We start from the raw sequence: 22500 nt of genomic DNA on the forward strand, positions 1-22500 counted from the left end.
TTGACTACAACCACGAAGCCCTGTATTAGGTTATACTGGTAGTCATTGACTACACCCACGAAGCCCTGTATTAGGTTATACTGGTAGTCATTGACTACAACCACGAAGCCCTGTATTAGGTTATACTGGTAGTCATTGACTACAACAAAGACGCCCTGTATTAGGTTATACTGGTAGTCATTGACTACAACAAAGAAGCCCTGTATTAGGTTATACTGGTAGTCATTGACTACAGCAAAGAAGCCCTGTATTAGGTTATACTGGTAGTCATTGACTACAACCACGAAGCCGTGTATTAGGTTATACTTTTTGTCATTGACTACAACAAAGAAGCCCTGTATTAGGTTATACTGGTAGTCATTGACTACAACAAAGACGCCCTGCATTAGGTTATACTGGTAGTCATTGACTACAACCACGAAGCCCTGTATTAGGTTATACTTTTTGTCATTGACTACAACAAAGAAGCCCTGTATTAGGTTATACTGGTAGTCATTGACTACAACAAAGACGCCCTGCATTAGGTTATACTGGTAGTCATTGACTACAACCACGAAGCCCTGTATTAGGTTATACTGGTAGTCATTGACTACAACCACGAAGCCGTGTATTAGGTTATACTTTTGTCATTGACTACAACAAAGAAGCCCTGTATTAGGTTATACTGGTAGTCATTGACTACAACAAAGACGCCCTGCATTAGGTTATACTGGTAGTCATTGACTACAACAAAGACGCCCTGCATTAGGTTATACTGGTAGTCATTGACTACAACCACGAAGCCCTGTATTAGGTTATACTTTTTGTCATTGACTACAACAAAGAAGCCCTGTATTAGGTTATACTGGTAGTCATTGACTACAGCAAAGAAGCCCTGCATTAGGTTATACTGGTAGTCATTGACTACAACAAAGAAGCCCTGCATTAGGTTATACTGGTAGTCATTGACTACAGCAAAGAAGCCCTGCATTAGGTTATACTGGTAGTCATTGACTACAGCAAAGAAGCCCTGCATTAGGTTATACTGGTAGTCATTGACTACAACAAAGAAGCCGTGTATTAGGTTATACTTTTTGTCATTGACTACAACAAAGAAGCCCTGTATTAGGTTATACTGGTAGTCATTGACTACAACAAAGACGCCCTGCATTAGGTTATACTGGTAGTCATTGACTACACCCACGAAGCCCTGTATTAGGTTGTACTGGTAGTCATTGACTACAACAAAGAAGCCCTGCATTAGGTTATACTGGTAGTCATTGACTACAACCACGAAGCCCTGCATTAGGTTATACTTTTTGTCATTGACTACAACTTAGAAGCCCTGCATTAGGTTATACTGGTAGTCATTGACTACAACCACGAAGCCCTGTATTAGGTTATACTGGTAGTCATTGACTACAACCACGAAGCCCTGTATTAGGTTATACTGGTAGTCATTGACTACAACCACGAAGCCCTGTATCAGGTTATACTGGTAGTCATTGACTACAACCACGAAGCCCTGTATTAGGTTATACTGGTAGTCATTGACTACAACCACGAAGCCCTGTATTAGGTTATACTGGTAGTCATTGACTACAACCACGAAGCCCTGTATTAGGTTATACTGGTAGTCATTGACTACAATAAAGACGCCCTGTATTAGGTTATACTGGTAGTCATTGACTACAACAAAGACGCCCTGTATTAGGTTATACTGGTAGTCATTGACTACAACAAAGAAGCCCTGTATTAGGTTATACTGGTAGTCATTGACTACAACCACGAAGCCCTGTATTAGGTTATACTTGTAGTCATTGACTACAACAAAGAAGCCCTGCATTAGGTTATACTGGTAGTCATTGACTACAACAAAGACGCCCTGCATTAGGTTATACTGGTAGTCATTGACTACAACCACGGAGCCCTGCATTAGGTTATACTGGTAGTCATTGACTACAACTTAGAAGCCCTGCATTAGGTTATACTGGTAGTCATTGACTACAACCACGAAGCCCTGTATTAGGTTATACTGGTAGTCATTGACTACAACCACGAAGCCCTGCATTAGGTTATACTGGTAGTCATTGACTACACCCACGAAGCCCTGCATTAGGTTATACTTTTTGTCATTGACTACAACCACGAAGCCCTGTATTAGGTTATACTGGTAGTCATTGACTACAACAAAGACGCCCTGCATTAGGTTATACTGGTAGTCATTGACTATAACCACGAAGCCCTGTATTAGGTTATACTGGTAGTCATTGACTACAACAAAGAAGCCCTGCATTAGGTTATACTGGTAGTCATTGACTACAACAAAGACGCCCTGCATTAGGTTATACTGGTAGTCATTGACTACAACCACGGAGCCCTGCATTAGGTTATACTGGTAGTCATTGACTACAACTTAGAAGCCCTGCATTAGGTTATACTGGTAGTCATTGACTACAACAAAGACGCCCTGCATTAGGTTATACTGGTAGTCATTGACTATAACCACGAAGCCCTGCATTAGGTTATACTGGTAGCCATTGACTACAACAAAGACGCCCTGCATTAGGTTATACTGGTAGTCATTGACTATAACCACGTAGCCCTGTATTAGGTTATACTGGTAGTCATTGACTACAACAAAGACGCCCTGTATTAGGTTATACTGGTAGTCATTGACTTCAACAAAGACGCCCTGTATTAGGTTATACTGGTAGTCATTGACTACAACAAAGAAGCCCTGTATTAGGTTATACTGGTAGTCATTGACTACAACCACGGAGCCCTGCATTAGGTTATACTGGTAGTCATTGACTACAACCACGGAGCCCTGCATTAGGTTATACTGGTAGTCATTGACTACAACCACGAAGCCCTGCATTAGGTTATACTGGTAGTCATTGACTACAACAAAGACAGCTGTATTATTGGTCAATCACTTCCTCATTAAAATCCCATCAAATCAAATGAAGCTTTATATCTATCTTTATATCTTTATATCTATATCTATATATATCTATCTATATCTATATCTTTATATCTATATCTATAGTCCATTAGGTTATACTGGTAGTGGTTCTGTAGCTCAGTTGGTAGAGCATGGCGCTTGTAACGCCAGGGTAGTGGGTTCGATTCCCGGGACCACCCATACGTAGAATGTATGCACACATGACTGTAAGTCGCTTTGGATAAAAGCGTCAGCTAAATGGCATATATTATTATTATTTCATTACAGATGGATGCAACGTATAGCCACTTCACAGGAAAACACATGAATATTTACTACACAAACATAGGAGGATATATAAAAAATTAACAACGAAAGAATGACAATAAAAACTGAACGACTAGTTAAATAATTAGCTAGAGTCAACAGCCATTTTCTTTACAAGGCTCTACTGTTACAGGCTGCTGTATCTGCTACTAAGGGTGGATTGTCTGTTCATTAAAACACAGAGCCACAAGTTACCACTTGTACTGTGTGAATAGCAATAGTTTAACAACCTCCCTACACACACACACTCAGACACACACACACACACACACACACACACACACACACACACACACACACACACACACACACACACACACACACACACACACACACACACTCAGGCACACACACACACACACACACACACTCAGGCACACACACACACACACACACACACACTCAGACACACACACACACACTCAGGCACACACACACACTCAGGCACACACACACACACACACTCAGGCACACACACACACACACTCAGGCACACACACACACACACACACACACACACACACACACACACACACACACACACACACACACACACACACACACACACACTCAGGCACACACACACACACACACACTCAGGCACACACACACACACACACTCAGGCACACACACACACACACACACACACTCAGGCACACACACACACACACACACACTCAGGCACACACACACACACACACACACACACACACACACACACACACACACACTCAGGCACACACACACACACACACTCAGGCACACACACACACACACACACACACACACTCAGGCACACACACACACACACACACACACTCAGGCACACACACACACACACACACACTCAGGCACACACACTCAGGCACACACACACACACACACTCAGGCACACACACACACACTCAGGCACACACACACACACACTCAGGCACGTATGTATTAGACTAGGGAGTGGAAATGTTGACTTTACGAGGAGTCTACCGTTTATAGGGGATTTTAGAATGTGTCAACTTTGCCAGGGGTTTTGTCAGGTGACTTGACTCACTGCATCACCATTAGATCGGATCGGTTGTGTACTTTTTATTAAAGCACAATCAGTGTATCTGAAGTACTGTTATATTTTGACAAGGAGTTGCCTCTGACTACTGTGCACTTTGTTATCCTTAATTAATGACGCAGCTCACTAACTAGGCTGTGTGTTTGTTTACAAACCACACGCAGACACACACACACACACACATACACATACACATACACATATACACACACACACACACACTCAGGCACACACACACACACACACACACTCAGGCACACACACACACTCAGGCACACACACACACTCAGGCACACACGCACACACACACACACACACACACTCAGACACACACACACTCAGACACACACACACACACACTCAGACACACACACACACACACACACACACTCAGACACACACACACACACACTCCGGCACACACACACACACACACACACACACACACACACACACACACACATAGACACACACACACATAGACACACACACACACACACACACACACACACACACACACACACACACACACACACACACACATAGACACTAACTGTGTTTGTTTACAAACCACACGCTGTGCAGCTTGGCAACTATCAGTATAACTGTGGTGTTGCGCCACAGAATATTCCCAATAGGCTTGGGCATTTACCCTATATACCGTCTACCGGGGTAGTTTGAAATACCAACGATATGATTTTCAATACCATAAAACAAATAATAGTATGAGTTCCAGCTGTGTATTTTGGTTCGCTAAAATTACTAGCTAAGTGGTCAACATCAAGCTTCTTGGTTACTGCAGAGATATTCAACCCCCTTTCTGGATCAAGATCCCTGCTGCCTAAATGTTTTTTTTTTTTTTTTTATGCGTGAAAAATGTTTACCTTCAGGAAATAAATATTGCCCCCTTGTGTGCTCTGCCGGTAATATCGTGTACTCCAGTATGGTACAGGAACGATATAAAGGGTTTCCATTAGGAAAGTGAGGCGCCGGGCCAACGCGACTAGGAACATTTTTAATTTATCGTCCATGTGCATTAGGTGTATTACATTATGGTGATGTATCTTAACAGAACATGCAACTCATGTAATGAAGCAGCCAATAAAACTTGTCAAACATTTGCCAAAATACAATTAGCTGGCGAAACATCATTCTAAACAACACACCTGGGACAACACCATTCTAAACAACACAGAGATGAGAGATGACATAGTGGTGGGTCTAATAGAACAGGAGAGAGATGACATAGTGGTGGGTCTAATAGAACAGGAGAGAGATGACATAGTGGTGGGTCCTATAGAACAGGAGAGAGATGACATAGTGGTGGGTCCTATAGAACAGGAGAGAGATGACATAGTGGTGGGTCCTATAGAACAGGAGAGAGATGACATAGTGGTGGGTCCTATAGAACAGGAGAGAGATGACATAGTGGTGGGTCCTATAGAACAGGAGAGAGATGACATAGTGGTGGGTCCTATAGAACAGGAGAGAGATGACATAGTGGTGGGTCTAATAGAACAGGAGAGAGATGACATAGTGGTGGGTCCTATAGAACAGGAGAGAGATGACATAGTGGTGGGTCTAATAGAACAGGAGAGAGATGACATAGTGGTGGGTCTAATAGAACAGGAGAGAGATGACATAGTGGTGGGTCCTATAGAACAGGAGAGAGATGACATAGTGGTGGGTCCTATAGAACAGGAGAGAGATGACATAGTGGTGGGTCTAATAGAACAGGAGAGAGATGACATAGTGGTGGGTCCTATAGAACAGGAGAGAGATGACATAGTGGTGGGTCTAATAGAACAGGAGAGAGATGACATAGTGGTGGGTCCTATAGAACAGGAGAGAGATGACATAGTGGTGGGTCTAATAGAACAGGAGAGAGATGACATAGTGATGGGTCCTATAGAACAGGAGAGAGATGACATAGTGGTGGGTCCTATAGAACAGGAGAGAGATGACATAGTGGTGGGTCCTATAGAACAGGAGAGAGATGACATAGTGGTGGGTCTAATAGAACAGGAGAGAGATGACATAGTGGTGGGTCTATTAGAACAGGAGAGAGATGACATAGTGGTGGATCCAATAGAACAGGAGAGAGATGACATAGTGGTGGGTACTATAGAACAGGAGAGAGCTGACATAGTGGTGGATCCAATAGAACAGGAGAGAGATGACATAGTGGTGGGTCCTATAGAACAGGAGAGAGATGACATAGTGGTGGGTCCTATAGAACAGGAGAGAGATGACATAGTGGTGGGTCTAATAGAACAGGAGAGAGATGACATAGTGGTGGGTCTAATAGAACAGGAGAGAGATGACATAGTGGTGGGTCTAATAGAACAGGAGAGAGATGACATAGTGGTGGGTCCTATAGAACAGGAGAGAGATGACATAGTGGTGGGTCCTATAGAACAGGAGAGAGATGACATAGTGGTGGGTCTAATAGAACAGGAGAGAGATGACATAGTGGTGGGTCTAATAGAACAGGAGAGAGATGACATAGTGGTGGGTCTAATAGAACAGGAGAGAGATGACATAGTGGTGGGTCTATGTGGAAGAGGCGTGTGGAAGAGGCGTGTGGAAGAGGCGTGTGGAAGGGGCGTGTGGAAGAGGCGTGTGGAAGAGGCGTGTGGAAGAGGCGTGTGGAAGGGCGTGTGGAAGGGGCGTGTGGAAGGGGCGTGTGGAAGAGGCGTGTGGAAGGGCGTGTGGAAGGGGCGTGTGGAAGGCGTGTGGAAGGGGCGTGTGGAAGGGGCGTGTGGAAGGGCGTGTGGAAGGGGCGTGTGGAAGAGTGTGTGGAAGAGGCGTAAGTCGTGACAGGCAGAGTCATTAGATCATTTATTTTGGTATTGTCCATATGTAGCTCGTTTTTGGTCACAGGTCCAGGAATGGCTGAGGAATTGCAACATTGACCTGGATCTAACTCTTCACATAGAACTACTGGGTGATTTGACTAAAGCAATAGTCAATCAATCAATAACATAATAATTATTTTAGCAGAAGTGTTTATCTTTAATTTACAATCTGTAGAAGCTATGAGAATAGAAAGGCTCAGTACTTCTGTGAAGCATCACAGCACAGTTGAAATATACATGTCAAATAGAAATCCAAAATGGAAGGTGTTAAGAGATAATGACTCTGCCTCCTCACAGCAGAATCTGCAGAGCTGGGAACATTGTTTCCCCATATATATGTGGGGGGGGTTCACAACCTGCTTCACTTGTGAGAAAGTAGTTTGGTTTATTTCATAACCATAATTTATGAGATTTGTCAATGTGAGCAATGAGCATGTGTCTGGTCTCTCTGTCCTGATAGTGTTGAGGGTGCATGTGTCTGGTCTCTGTCCTGATAATGTTGAGGGAGCGTGTGTCTGGTCTCTCTGTCCTGATAGTGTTGGGGGAGCATGTGTCTGGTCTCTCTGCCCTGATAATGTTGGGGGTGCATGTGTCTGGTCTCTCTGTCCTGATAATGTTGGGGGAGCATGTGTCTGGTCTCTCTGTCCTGATAATGTTGAGGGAGCATGTGTCTGGTCTCTCTGTCCTGATAATGTTGAGGGAGCATGTGTCTGGTCTCTCTGTCCTGATAATGTTGGTGGAGCATGTGTCTGGTCTCTCTGTCCTGATAATGTTGAGGGAGCATGTGTCTGGTCTCTCTGTCCTGATAATGTTGGGGGAGCATGTGTCTGGTCTCTCTGTCCTGATAATGTTGGGGGAGCATGTGTCTGGTCTCTCTGTCCTGATAATGTTGGGGAGCACGCACGCCTGAACATGCTGCCCAGAAATGGAGAAAAGTAAAAATAAAAAAAATAATAATTTAAAGATCCATTACAAATGCTAATCATTTTAAAATATAGTTCCTGACAGTATGCTATTTGAAAAATCTTTCCAACAATCTACCGTTCGACAATCACCAGTCGTCGGTGTGAAGAGTAATGGAAGTTAAAGGCTTACTGCTGTCACCCCTGATCTGTTTCACCTGTCCTCGTTATTGTCTCCACCCCTGATCTGTTTCACCTGTCCTCGTTATTGTCTCCACCCCTGATCTGTTTCACCTGTCCTCGTTATTGTCTCCACCCCTGATCTGTTTCACCTGTCCTCGTTATTGTCTCCACCCCTGATCTGTTTCACCTGTCCTCGTTATTGTCTCCACCCCTGATCTGTTTCACCTGTCCTCGTTATTGTCTCCACCCCTGATCTGTTTCACCTGTCCTCGTTATTGTCTCCACCCCTGATCTGTTTCACCTGTCCTCGTTATTGTCTCCACCCCTGATCTGTTTCACCTGTCCTCGTTATTGTCTCCACCCCCTGATCTGTTTCACCTGTCCTCGTTATTGTCTCCACCCCCTGATCTGTTTCACCTGTCCTCGTTATTGTCTCCACCCCCTGATCTGTTGCACCTGTCCTCGTTATTGTCTCCACCCCTGATCTGTTTCACCTGTCCTCGTTATTGTCTCCACCCCCTGATCTGTTTCACCTGTCCTCGTTATTGTCTCCACCCCCTGATCTGTTTCACCTGTCCTCGTTATTGTCTCCACCCCTGATCTGTTTCACCTGTCCTCGTTATTGTCTCCACCCCCTGATCTGTTTCACCTGTCCTCGTTATTGTCTCCACCCCCTGATCTGTTTCACCTGTCCTCGTTATTGTCTCCACCCCCTGATCTGTTTCAACCTGTCCTCGTTATTGTCTCCACCCCCTGATCTGTTTCACCTGTCCTCGTTATTGTCTCCACCCCCTGATCTGTTTCACCTGTCCTCGTTATTGTCTCCACCCCTGATCTGTTTCAACCTGTCCTCGTTATTGTCTCCACCCCTGATCTGTTTCACCTGTCCTCGTTATTGTCTCCACCCCTGATCTGTTTCACCTGTCCTCGTTATTGTCTCCACCCCCTGATCTGTTTCACCTGTCCTCGTTATTGTCTCCACCCCCTGATCTGTTTCACCTGTCCTCGTTATTGTCTCCACCCCTGATCTGTTTCACCTGTCCTCGTTATTGTCTCCACCCCTGATCTATTTCACCTGTCCTCGTTATTGTCTCCACCCCTCCAGGTGTCGCTTATTTTCCCCTGTGTATTTATCCCTGTGTTTCCTGTCTCTCTGTACCAGTGTATTTATCCCTGTGTTTCCTGTCTCTCTGTGCCAGTATATTTATCCCTGTGTTTCCTGTCTCTCTGTGCCAGTGTATTTATCCCTGTGTTTCCTGTCTCTCTGTGCCAGTGTATTTATCCCTGTGTTTCCTGTCTCTCTGTGCCAGTATATTTATCCCTGTGTTTCCTGTCTCTCTGTGCCAGTGTATTTATCCCTGTGTTTCCTGTCTCTCTGTGCCAGTATATTTATCCCTGTGTTTCCTGTCTCTCTGAGCCAGTGTATTTATCCCTGTGTTTCCTGTCTCTCTGTGCCAGTGTATTTATCCATGTGTTTCCTGTCTCTCTGTACCAGTGTATTTATCCCTGTGTATCCTGTCTCTCTGTACCAGTGTATTTATCCCTGTGTTTCCTGTCTCTCTATACCAGTGTATTTATCCCTGTGTTTCCTGTCTCTCTGTACCAGTGTATTTATCCCTGTGTTTCCTGTCTCTCTATACCAGTGTATTTATCCCTGTGTTTCCTGTCTCTCTGTACCAGTGTATTTATCCCTGTGTTGCCTGTCTCTCTGTGGCAGTTCATCTTGTATATTAGTCAAGTTAACCCAATGTGTTTTCCCTGTACTCCTTTTCTATTCTCCTTTTGACCCCTGCTGACCTTCCCACCTGCCTGACTCTGCCTGCCCTTTGTTGTGTCACCGGCGCTTCGGCGATGATGACGCTAGCGCAGCTCCCGGAAGCCTCCCTATTCTTAAACCTTTGTCTTTGAACCATGGCCTTGCGCTCTGGCCAGTGCGGGTGGGGGAAAGGAGGGTAACCTCCCAATCTCTGCTCTGATGCTTGCCTCATGCTGCGGTATTGGCCTGAAAATTTGCACATGAAAATCATAACTTCTATGCAGAACAGTATAAAGCTTCCCCAAACTTGAAACTCACGCTCTCCCGCCTATGAAGTCTTTATAAAAAATAATTGTTTCCATGGTTGAATTTTGCCAATAGGCTACTGTGAAGCAAGGTAAGACGTGTCTTATAATATGAAATGAAACACACCGGTTTCACACAATTAAGTCTGTTTTCTAAATGTATACGGCCTGTTGTTCGTGTGATAGTTGAGTTGGATAAATAAGATACACTGTATGTACAGTACTAAAGTTTGGACACGCCTACTCATTCAAGGTTTTTTTTTTACTTTTTAAAACTAAGCCTTCCCAGTAGAGTGGAGGCTGTTATAGCAACAATGTTCCAACATCTAGTGGAAAGCCTTCCCAGAAGAGTGGAGGCTGTTATAGCAACAATGTTCCAACATCTAGTGGAAAGCCTTCCCAGAAGAGTGGAGGCTGTTATAGCAACAATGTTCCAACATCTAGTGGAAAGCCTTCCCAGAAGAGTGGAGGCTGTTATAGCAACAATGTTCCAACATCTAGTGGAAAGCCTTCCCAGTAGAGTGGAGGCTGTTATAGCAACAATGTTCCAACATCTAGTGGAAAGCCTTCCCAGAAGAGTGGAGGCTGTTATAGCAACAATGTTCCAACATCTAGTGGAAAGCCTTCCCAGAAGAGTGGAGGCTGTTATAGCAACAATGTTCCAACATCTAGTGGAAAGCCTTCCCAGAAGAGTGGAGGCTGTTATAGCAACAATGTTCCAACATCTAGTGGAAAGCCTTCCCAGTAGAGTGGAGGCTGTTATAGCAACAATGTTCCAACATCTAGTGGAAAGCCTTCCCAGAAGAGTGGAGGCTGTTATAGCAACAATGTTCCAACATCTAGTGGAAAGCCTTCCCAGAAGAGTGGAGGCTGTTATAGCAACAATGTTCCAACATCTAGTGGAAAGCCTTCCCAGAAGAGTGGAGGCTGTTATAGCAACAATGTTCCAACATCTAGTGGAAAGCCTTCCCAGAAGAGTGGAGGCTGTTATAGCAACAATGTTCCAACATCTAGTGGAAAGCCTTCCCAGTAGAGTGGAGGCTGTTATAGCAACAATGTTCCAACATCTAGTGGAAAGCCTTCCCAGAAGAGTGGAGGCTGTTATAGCAACAATGTTCCAACATCTAGTGGAAAGCCTTCCCAGAAGAGTGGAGGCTGTTATAGCAACAATGTTCCAACATCTAGTGGAAAGCCTTCCCAGAAGAGTGGAGGCTGTTATAGCAACAATGTTCCAACATCTAGTGGAAAGCCTTCCCAGAAGAGTGGAGGCTGTTATAGCAACAATGTTCCAACATCTAGTGGAAAGCCTTCCCAGAAGAGTGGAGGCTGTTATAGCAACAATGTTCCAACATCTAGTGGAAAGCCTTCCCAGAAGAGTGGAGGCTGTTATAGCAACAATGTTCCAACATCTAGTGGAAAGCCTTCCCAGAAGAGTGGAGGCTGTTATAGCAACAATGTTCCAACATCTAGTGGAAAGCCTTCCCAGAAGAGTGGAGGCTGTTATAGCAACAATGTTCCAACATCTAGTGGAAAGCCTTCCCAGAAGAGTGGAGGCTGTTATAGCAACAATGTTCCAACATCTAGTGGAAAGCCTTCCCAGAAGAGTGGAGGCTGTTATAGCAACAATGTTCCAACATCTAGTGGAAAGCCTTCCCAGAAGAGTGGAGGCTGTTATAGCAACAATGTTCCAACATCTAGTGGAAAGCCTTCCCAGAAGAGTGGAGGCTGTTATAGCAACAATGTTCCAACATCTAGTGGAAAGCCTTCCCAGAAGAGTGGAGGCTGTTATAGCAACAATGTTCCAACATCTAGTGGAAAGCCTTCCCAGAAGAGTGGAGGCTGTTATAGCAACAATGTTCCAACATCTAGTGGAAAGCCTTCCCAGAAGAGTGGAGGCTGTTATAGCAACAATGTTCCAACATCTAGTGGAAAGCCTTCCCAGAAGAGTGGAGGCTGTTATAGCAACAATGTTCCAACATCTAGTGGAAAGCCTTCCCAGAAGAGTGGAGGCTGTTATAGCAACAATGTTCCAACATCTAGTGGAAAGCCTTCCCAGAAGAGTGGAGGCTGTTATAGCAGCAATGTTCCAACATCTAGTGGAAAGCCTTCCCAGACGAGTGGAGGCTGTTATAGCAGCAATGTTCCAACATCTAGTGGAAAGCCTTCCCAGAAGAGTGGAGGCTGTTATAGCAGCAATGTTCCAACATCTAGTGGAAAGCCTTCCCAGAAGAGTGGAGGCTGTTATAGCAGCAATGTTCCAACATCTAGTAGAAAGCCTTCCTAGAAGAGTGGAGGCTGTTATAGCAGCAATGTTCCAACATCTAGTGGAAAGCCTTCCCAGAAGAGTGGAGGCTGTTATAGCAGCAATGTTCCAACATCTAGTGGAAAGCCTTCCCAGAAGAGTAGAGGCTGTTATAGCAGCAATGTTCCAACATCTAGTGGAAAGCCTTCCCAGAAGAGTGGAGGCTGTTATAGCAGCAATGTTCCAACATCTAGTGGAAAGCCTTCCCAGAAGAGTAGAGGCTGTTATAGCAGCAATGTTCCAACATCTAGTGGAAAGCCTTCCCAGAAGAGTGGAGGCTGTTATAGCAGCAATGTTCCAACATCTAGTGGAAAGCCTTCCCAGAAGAGTGGAGGCTGTTATAGCAGCAATGTTCCAACATCTAGTGGAAAGCCTTCCCAGACGAGTGGAGGCTGTTGTTGCAGTAATAGTTTTATTTATCAGCTTCTAATTCTTGTTTTTTTGTCCCAAATGCCAGCTAATGGAAATCCTGGTGTGTGTGCGTGTGCGTGTGTGCGTGCGTGCGTGTGTGCGTGCGTGCGTGTGTGCGTGCGTGCGTGCGTGTGTGTGTGTGTGTGTGTGCGCGTGTGCGTGTGTGCGTGTGTGCGTGCGTGCGTGCGTGCGTGTGTGCGCGTGTACGTGCGTGTGTGTGTGTGTGTGTGCGCGTGTGCGTGTGCGTGTGTGTGTGTACATCCATGTGTTGAGGTGTTTGATTATCACTCAGCCTTTGTGATTTCCTGTGTGTGGTATAAAATCACATGTTTAGCAGACGTTATTGCTTGTGTTCCTGGCTCTGACAGTGCAGTATTGTGTGTGTGTGTGTAGGACAGGGAGAGGGAATCAACAAGACATCAGTCAGTCACGGAAATCCTTCATTGAAACCATGATGGAACCCATATATGTGCTGAGTCACAGTGTGGTTGATATAGAGCTGTGTGTTATAGTCAGCCTGCTGAGTCACAGTGTGGTTGATATAGAGCTGTGTGTTATAGTCAGCCTGCTGAGTCACAGTGTGGTTGATATAGAGCTGTGTGTTATAGTCAGCCTGCTGAGTCACAGTGTGGTTGGTATAGAGCTGTGTGTTATAGTCAGCCTGCTGAGTCACAGTGTGGTTGGTATAGAGCTGTGTGTTATAGTCAGCCTGCTGAGTCACAGTGTGTGTTGTTAGAGTCAGCCTGCTGAGTCACAGTGTGGTTGATATAGAGCTGTGTGTTGTTATAGTCAGCCTGCTGAGTCACAGTGTGGTTGATATAGAGCTGTGTGTTGTTATAGTCAGCCTGCTGAGTCACAGTGTGGTTGGTATAGAGCTGTGTGTTGTTATAGTCAGCCTGCTGAGTCACAGTGTGGTTGATATAGAGCTGTGTGTTATAGTCAGCCTGCTGAGTCTCAGTGTGGTTGGTATAGAGCTGTGTGTTATAGTCAGCCTGCTGAGTCACAGTGTGGTTGATATAGAGCTGTGTGTTGTAGTCAGCCTGCTGAGTCACAGTGTGGTTGATATAGAGCTGTGTGTTGTAGTCAGCCTGCTGAGTCACAGTGTGGTTGATATAGAGCTGTGTGTTATAGTCAGCCTGCTGAGTCACAGTGTGGTTGATATAGAGCCTGTGTGTTGTTATAGTCAGCCTGCTGAGTCTCAGTGTGGTTGATATAGAGCCTGTGTGTTATAGTCAGACTGCTGAGTCACAGTGTGGTTGGTATAGAGCTGTGTGTTGTTATAGTCAGCCTGCTGAGTCACAGTGTGGTTGGTATAGAGCTGTGTGTTATAGTCAGACTGCTGAGTCACAGTGTGGTTGGTATAGAGCCTGTGTGTTGTTATAGTCAGCCTGCTGAGTCACAGTGTGGTTGGTATAGAGCCTGTGTGTTGTTATAGTCAGCCTGCTGAGTCACAGTGTGGTTGGTATAGAGCTGTGTGTTGTTATAGTCAGCCTGCTGAGTCACAGTGTGGTTGGTATAGAGCCTGTGTGTTGTTATAGTCAGCCTGCTGAGTCACAGTGTGGTTGATATAGAGCTGTGTGTTATAGTCAGCCTGCTGAGTCACAGTGTGGTTGGTATAGAGCTGTGTGTTATAGTCAGCCTGCTGAGTCACAGTGTGGTTGATATAGAGCTGTGTGTTATAGTCAGCCTGCTGAGTCACAGTGTGGTTGATATAGAGCTGTGTGTTATAGTCAGCCTGCTGAGTCACAGTGTGGTTGGTATAGAGCTGTGTGTTGTTATAGTCAGCCTGCTGAGTCACAGTGTGGTTGATATAGAGCTGTGTGTTATAGTCAGCCTGCTGAGTCACAGTGTGGTTGGTATAGAGCTGTGTGTTATAGTCAGCCTGCTGAGTCACAGTGTGGTTGATATAGAGCTGTGTGTTATAGTCAGCCTGCTGAGTCACAGTGTGGTTGGTATAGAGCTGTGTGTTGTTATAGTCAGCCTGCTGAGTCTCAGTGTGGTTGATATAGAGCTGTGTGTTGTTATAGTCAGCCTGCTGAGTCTCAGTGTGGTTGATATAGAGCTGTGTGTTATAGTCAGCCTGCTGAGTCTCAGTGTGGTTGATATAGAGCTGTGTGTTGTTATAGTCAGCCTGCTGAGTCTCAGTGTGGTTGATATAGAGCTGTGTGTTGTTATAGTCAGACTGCTGAGTCTCAGTGTGGTTGATATAGAGCTGTGTGTTATAGTCAGCCTGCTGAGTCTCAGTGTGGTTGATATAGAGCTGTGTGTTATAGTCAGCCTGCTGAGTCTCAGTGTGGTTGATATAGAGCTGTGTGTTGTTATAGTCAGCCTGCTGAGTCTCAGTGTGGTTGATATAGAGCTGTGTGTTATAGTCAGACTGCTGAGTCTCAGTGTGGTTGATATAGAGCTGTGTGTTGTTATAGTCAGCCTGCTGAGTCTCAGTGTGGTTGATATAGAGCTGTGTGTTATAGTCAGCCTGCTGAGTCTCAGTGTGGTTGATATAGAGCTGTGTGTTGTTATAGTCAGCCTGCTGAGTCTCAGTGTGGTTGATATAGAGCTGTGTGTTATAGTCAGACTGCTGAGTCACAGTGTGGTTGATATAGAGCTGTGTGTTATAGTCAGCCTGCTGAGTCACAGTGTGGTTGATATAGAGCTGTGTGTTATAGTCAGACTGCTGAGTCACAGTGTGGTTGGTATAGAGCTGTGTGTTATAGTCAGACTGCTGAGTCACAGTGTGGTTGATATAGAGCTGTGTGTTATAGTCAGACTGCTGAGTCACAGTGTGGTTGATATAGAGCTGTGTGTTATAGTCAGACTGCTGAGTCACAGTGTGGTTGGTATAGAGCTGTGTGTTATAGTCAGACTGCTGAGTCACAGTGTGGTTGGTATAGAGCTGTGTGTTATAGTCAGACTGCTGAGTCACAGTGTGGTTGGTATAGAGCTGTGTGTTATAGTCAGACTGCTGAGTCACAGTGTGGTTGATATAGAGCTGTGTGTTATAGTCAGACTGCTGAGTCACAGTGTGGTTGGTATAGAGCTGTGTGTTATAGTCAGACTGCTGAGTCACAGTGTGGTTGATATAGAGCTGTGTGTTATAGTCAGACTGCTGAGTCACAGTGTGGTTGGTATAGAGCTGTGTGTTATAGTCAGACTGCTGAGTCACAGTGTGGTTGATATAGAGCTGTGTGTTATAGTCAGACTGCTGAGTCACAGTGTGGTTGATATAGAGCTGTGTGTTATAGTCAGCCTGCTGAGTCACAGTGTGTGTTGTTATAGTCAGCCTGCTGAGTCACAGTGTGGTTGGTATAGAGCCTGTGTGTTGTTATAGTCAGCCTGCTGAGTCTCAGTGTGGTTGGTATAGAGCCTGTGTGTTGTTATAGTCAGCCTGCTGAGTCTCAGTGTGGTTGGTATAGAGCCTGTGTGTTGTTATAGTCAGCCTGCTGAGTCACAGTGTGGTTGATATAGAGCTGTGTGTTATAGTCAGCCTGCTGAGTCTCAGTGTGGTTGGTATAGAGCTGTGTGTTATAGTCAGCCTGCTGAGTCACAGTGTGTGTTGTTATAGTCAGCCTGCTGAGTCACAGTGTGGTTGGTATAGAGCCTGTGTGTTGTTATAGTCAGCCTGCTGAGTCTCAGTGTGGTTGGTATAGAGCCTGTGTGTTGTTATAGTCAGCCTGCTGAGTCACAGTGTGGTTGATATAGAGCTGTGTGTTATAGTCAGCCTGCTGAGTCTCAGTGTGGTTGGTATAGAGCTGTGTGTTATAGTCAGCCTGCTGAGTCACAGTGTGGTTGGTATAGAGCTGTGTGTTGTTATAGTCAGCCTGCTGAGTCACAGTGTGGTTGGTATAGAGCTGTGTGTTGTTATAGTCAGCCTGCTGAGTCACAGTGTGGTTGGTATAGAGCCTGTGTGTTGTAGTCAGCCTGCTGAGTCACAGTGTGGTTGATATAGAGCTGTGTGTTGTTATAGTCAGCCTGCTGAGTCACAGTGTGGTTGGTATAGAGCTGTGTGTTATAGTCAGCCTGCTGAGTCACAGTGTGGTTGGTATAGAGCTGTGTGTTATAGTCAGACTGCTGAGTCACAGTGTGGTTGGTATAGAGCTGTGTGTTATAGTCAGCCTGCTGAGTCACAGTGTGGTTGATATAGAGCTGTGTGTTATAGTCAGCCTGCTGAGTCACAGTGTGGTTGGTATAGAGCTGTGTGTTATAGTCAGACTGCTGAGTCACAGTGTGGTTGGTATAGAGCTGTGTGTTATAGTCAGCCTGCTGAGTCTCAGTGTGGTTGGTATAGAGCTGTGTGTTATAGTCAGCCTGCTGAGTCACAGTGTGGTTGGTATAGAGCCTGTGTGTTGTTATAGTCAGCCTGCTGAGTCACAGTGTGGTTGGTATAGAGCCTGTGTGTTGTTATAGTCAGCCTGCTGAGTCACAGTGTGGTTGATATAGAGCTGTGTGTTGTTATAGTCAGCCTGCTGAGTCACAGTGTGGTTGGTATAGAGCTGTGTGTTGTTATAGTCAGCCTGCTGAGTCACAGTGTGTGTTGTTATAGTCAGCCTGCTGAGTCACAGTGTGGTTGGTATAGAGCCTGTGTGTTGTTATAGTCAGCCTGCTGAGTCTCAGTGTGGTTGGTATAGAGCCTGTGTGTTGTTATAGTCAGCCTGCTGAGTCACAGTGTGGTTGATATAGAGCTGTGTGTTATAGTCAGCCTGCTGAGTCTCAGTGTGGTTGGTATAGAGCTGTGTGTTATAGTCAGCCTGCTGAGTCACAGTGTGGTTGGTATAGAGCTGTGTGTTGTTATAGTCAGCCTGCTGAGTCACAGTGTGGTTGGTATAGAGCTGTGTGTTGTTATAGTCAGCCTGCTGAGTCACAGTGTGGTTGGTATAGAGCCTGTGTGTTGTAGTCAGCCTGCTGAGTCACAGTGTGGTTGATATAGAGCTGTGTGTTGTTATAGTCAGCCTGCTGAGTCACAGTGTGGTTGGTATAGAGCTGTGTGTTATAGTCAGCCTGCTGAGTCACAGTGTGGTTGGTATAGAGCTGTGTGTTATAGTCAGACTGCTGAGTCACAGTGTGGTTGGTATAGAGCTGTGTGTTATAGTCAGCCTGCTGAGTCACAGTGTGGTTGATATAGAGCTGTGTGTTATAGTCAGCCTGCTGAGTCACAGTGTGGTTGGTATAGAGCTGTGTGTTATAGTCAGACTGCTGAGTCACAGTGTGGTTGGTATAGAGCTGTGTGTTATAGTCAGCCTGCTGAGTCTCAGTGTGGTTGGTATAGAGCTGTGTGTTATAGTCAGCCTGCTGAGTCACAGTGTGGTTGGTATAGAGCTGTGTGTTGTTATAGTCAGCCTGCTGAGTCACAGTGTGGTTGGTATAGAGCTGTGTGTTGTTATAGTCAGCCTGCTGAGTCACAGTGTGGTTGGTATAGAGCCTGTGTGTTGTAGTCAGCCTGCTGAGTCACAGTGTGGTTGATATAGAGCTGTGTGTTGTTATAGTCAGCCTGCTGAGTCACAGTGTGGTTGGTATAGAGCTGTGTGTTATAGTCAGCCTGCTGAGTCACAGTGTGGTTGGTATAGAGCTGTGTGTTATAGTCAGACTGCTGAGTCACAGTGTGGTTGGTATAGAGCTGTGTGTTATAGTCAGCCTGCTGAGTCACAGTGTGGTTGATATAGAGCTGTGTGTTATAGTCAGCCTGCTGAGTCACAGTGTGGTTGGTATAGAGCTGTGTGTTATAGTCAGACTGCTGAGTCACAGTGTGGTTGGTATAGAGCTGTGTGTTATAGTCAGCCTGCTGAGTCACAGTGTGGTTGGTATAGAGCTGTGTGTTATAGTCAGACTGCTGAGTCACAGTGTGGTTGGTATAGAGCTGTGTGTTATAGTCAGCCTGCTGAGTCACAGTGTGGTTGGTATAGAGCTGTGTGTTATAGTCAGACTGCTGAGTCACAGTGTGGTTGATATAGAGCCTGTGTGTTATAGTCAGCCTGCTGAGTCACAGTGTGGTTGATATAGAGCTGTGTGTTATAGTCAGCCTGCTGAGTCTCAGTGTGTGTTGTTATAGTCAGCCTGCTGAGTCACAGTGTGGTTGATATAGAGCTGTGTGTTATAGTCAGCCTGCTGAGTCTCAGTGTGTGTTGTTATAGTCAGCCTGCTGAGTCACAGTGTGGTTGATATAGAGCTGTGTGTTATAGTCAGCCTGCTGAGTCTCAGTGTGTGTTGTTATAGAGCTGTGTGTTATAGTCAGCCTGCTGAGTCACAGTGTGGTTGGTATAGAGCTGTGTGTTATAGTCAGCCTGCTGAGTCACAGTGTGGTTGATATAGAGCCTGTGTGTTGTTATAGTCAGACTGCTGAGTCACAGTGTGGTTGATATAGAGCTGTGTGTTATAGTCAGCCTGCTGAGTCACAGTGTGGTTGGTATAGAGCTGTGTGTTATAGTCAGCCTGCTGAGTCACAGTGTGGTTGATATAGAGCCTGTGTGTTGTTATAGTCAGACTGCTGAGTCACAGTGTGGTTGATATAGAGCTGTGTGTTATAGTCAGCCTGCTGAGTCACAGTGTGTGTTGTTATAGTCAGCCTGCTGAGTCACAGTGTGGTTGGTATAGAGCCTGTGTGTTGTTATAGTCAGCCTGCTGAGTCTCAGTGTGGTTGGTATAGAGCCTGTGTGTTGTTATAGTCAGCCTGCTGAGTCTCAGTGTGGTTGGTATAGAGCCTGTGTGTTGTTATAGTCAGCCTGCTGAGTCACAGTGTGGTTGATATAGAGCTGTGTGTTATAGTCAGCCTGCTGAGTCTCAGTGTGGTTGGTATAGAGCTGTGTGTTATAGTCAGCCTGCTGAGTCACAGTGTGTGTTGTTATAGTCAGCCTGCTGAGTCACAGTGTGGTTGGTATAGAGCCTGTGTGTTGTTATAGTCAGCCTGCTGAGTCTCAGTGTGGTTGGTATAGAGCCTGTGTGTTGTTATAGTCAGCCTGCTGAGTCACAGTGTGGTTGATATAGAGCTGTGTGTTATAGTCAGCCTGCTGAGTCTCAGTGTGGTTGGTATAGAGCTGTGTGTTATAGTCAGCCTGCTGAGTCACAGTGTGGTTGGTATAGAGCTGTGTGTTGTTATAGTCAGCCTGCTGAGTCACAGTGTGGTTGGTATAGAGCTGTGTGTTGTTATAGTCAGCCTGCTGAGTCACAGTGTGGTTGGTATAGAGCCTGTGTGTTGTAGTCAGCCTGCTGAGTCACAGTGTGGTTGATATAGAGCTGTGTGTTGTTATAGTCAGCCTGCTGAGTCACAGTGTGGTTGGTATAGAGCTGTGTGTTATAGTCAGCCTGCTGAGTCACAGTGTGGTTGGTATAGAGCTGTGTGTTATAGTCAGACTGCTGAGTCACAGTGTGGTTGGTATAGAGCTGTGTGTTATAGTCAGCCTGCTGAGTCACAGTGTGGTTGATATAGAGCTGTGTGTTATAGTCAGCCTGCTGAGTCACAGTGTGGTTGGTATAGAGCTGTGTGTTATAGTCAGCCTGCTGAGTCACAGTGTGGTTGATATAGAGCCTGTGTGTTGTTATAGTCAGACTGCTGAGTCACAGTGTGGTTGATATAGAGCTGTGTGTTATAGTCAGCCTGCTGAGTCACAGTGTGTGTTGTTATAGTCAGCCTGCTGAGTCACAGTGTGGTTGGTATAGAGCCTGTGTGTTGTTATAGTCAGCCTGCTGAGTCTCAGTGTGGTTGGTATAGAGCCTGTGTGTTGTTATAGTCAGCCTGCTGAGTCTCAGTGTGGTTGGTATAGAGCCTGTGTGTTGTTATAGTCAGCCTGCTGAGTCACAGTGTGGTTGATATAGAGCTGTGTGTTATAGTCAGCCTGCTGAGTCTCAGTGTGGTTGGTATAGAGCTGTGTGTTATAGTCAGCCTGCTGAGTCACAGTGTGTGTTGTTATAGTCAGCCTGCTGAGTCACAGTGTGGTTGGTATAGAGCCTGTGTGTTGTTATAGTCAGCCTGCTGAGTCTCAGTGTGGTTGGTATAGAGCCTGTGTGTTGTTATAGTCAGCCTGCTGAGTCACAGTGTGGTTGATATAGAGCTGTGTGTTATAGTCAGCCTGCTGAGTCTCAGTGTGGTTGGTATAGAGCTGTGTGTTATAGTCAGCCTGCTGAGTCACAGTGTGGTTGGTATAGAGCTGTGTGTTGTTATAGTCAGCCTGCTGAGTCACAGTGTGGTTGGTATAGAGCTGTGTGTTGTTATAGTCAGCCTGCTGAGTCACAGTGTGGTTGGTATAGAGCCTGTGTGTTGTAGTCAGCCTGCTGAGTCACAGTGTGGTTGATATAGAGCTGTGTGTTGTTATAGTCAGCCTGCTGAGTCACAGTGTGGTTGGTATAGAGCTGTGTGTTATAGTCAGCCTGCTGAGTCACAGTGTGGTTGGTATAGAGCTGTGTGTTATAGTCAGACTGCTGAGTCACAGTGTGGTTGGTATAGAGCTGTGTGTTATAGTCAGCCTGCTGAGTCACAGTGTGGTTGATATAGAGCTGTGTGTTATAGTCAGCCTGCTGAGTCACAGTGTGGTTGGTATAGAGCTGTGTGTTATAGTCAGACTGCTGAGTCACAGTGTGGTTGGTATAGAGCTGTGTGTTATAGTCAGCCTGCTGAGTCTCAGTGTGGTTGGTATAGAGCTGTGTGTTATAGTCAGCCTGCTGAGTCACAGTGTGGTTGGTATAGAGCCTGTGTGTTGTTATAGTCAGCCTGCTGAGTCACAGTGTGGTTGGTATAGAGCCTGTGTGTTGTTATAGTCAGCCTGCTGAGTCACAGTGTGGTTGATATAGAGCTGTGTGTTGTTATAGTCAGCCTGCTGAGTCACAGTGTGGTTGGTATAGAGCTGTGTGTTGTTATAGTCAGCCTGCTGAGTCACAGTGTGTGTTGTTATAGTCAGCCTGCTGAGTCACAGTGTGGTTGGTATAGAGCCTGTGTGTTGTTATAGTCAGCCTGCTGAGTCTCAGTGTGGTTGGTATAGAGCCTGTGTGTTGTTATAGTCAGCCTGCTGAGTCACAGTGTGGTTGATATAGAGCTGTGTGTTATAGTCAGCCTGCTGAGTCTCAGTGTGGTTGGTATAGAGCTGTGTGTTATAGTCAGCCTGCTGAGTCACAGTGTGGTTGGTATAGAGCTGTGTGTTGTTATAGTCAGCCTGCTGAGTCACAGTGTGGTTGGTATAGAGCTGTGTGTTGTTATAGTCAGCCTGCTGAGTCACAGTGGTTGGTATAGAGCCTGTGTGTTGTAGTCAGCCTGCTGAGTCACAGTGTGGTTGATATAGAGCTGTGTGTTGTTATAGTCAGCCTGCTGAGTCACAGTGTGGTTGGTATAGAGCTGTGTGTTATAGTCAGCCTGCTGAGTCACAGTGTGGTTGGTATAGAGCTGTGTGTTATAGTCAGACTGCTGAGTCACAGTGTGGTTGGTATAGAGCTGTGTGTTATAGTCAGCCTGCTGAGTCACAGTGTGGTTGATATAGAGCTGTGTGTTATA

The 22500-nt window shown here is 45.6% G+C and overlaps 1 protein-coding gene and 1 long non-coding RNA gene across 8 annotated transcripts in view; one reads left to right on the forward strand and one right to left on the reverse strand.

The window, feature by feature from the left end:
• Positions 1-22500, forward strand: part of cables2b (Cdk5 and Abl enzyme substrate 2b) — a 282031-nt gene that overhangs the window by 1592 nt on the left and 257939 nt on the right. The window lies entirely within an intron of this gene.
• On the reverse strand, positions 8583-9319 carry LOC127912373 (uncharacterized). The gene is made up of 3 exons (XR_008082089.1): positions 9179-9319; positions 8752-8945; positions 8583-8674 (listed from the first exon to the last, which is right to left on the reverse strand). It is a non-coding gene; the product is annotated as an uncharacterized LOC127912373 (long non-coding RNA).

This window comes from Oncorhynchus keta, chromosome 27 (genome assembly GCF_023373465.1).
Source record: "Oncorhynchus keta strain PuntledgeMale-10-30-2019 chromosome 27, Oket_V2, whole genome shotgun sequence".
Lineage (NCBI taxonomy): Eukaryota > Metazoa > Chordata > Actinopteri > Salmoniformes > Salmonidae > Oncorhynchus > Oncorhynchus keta.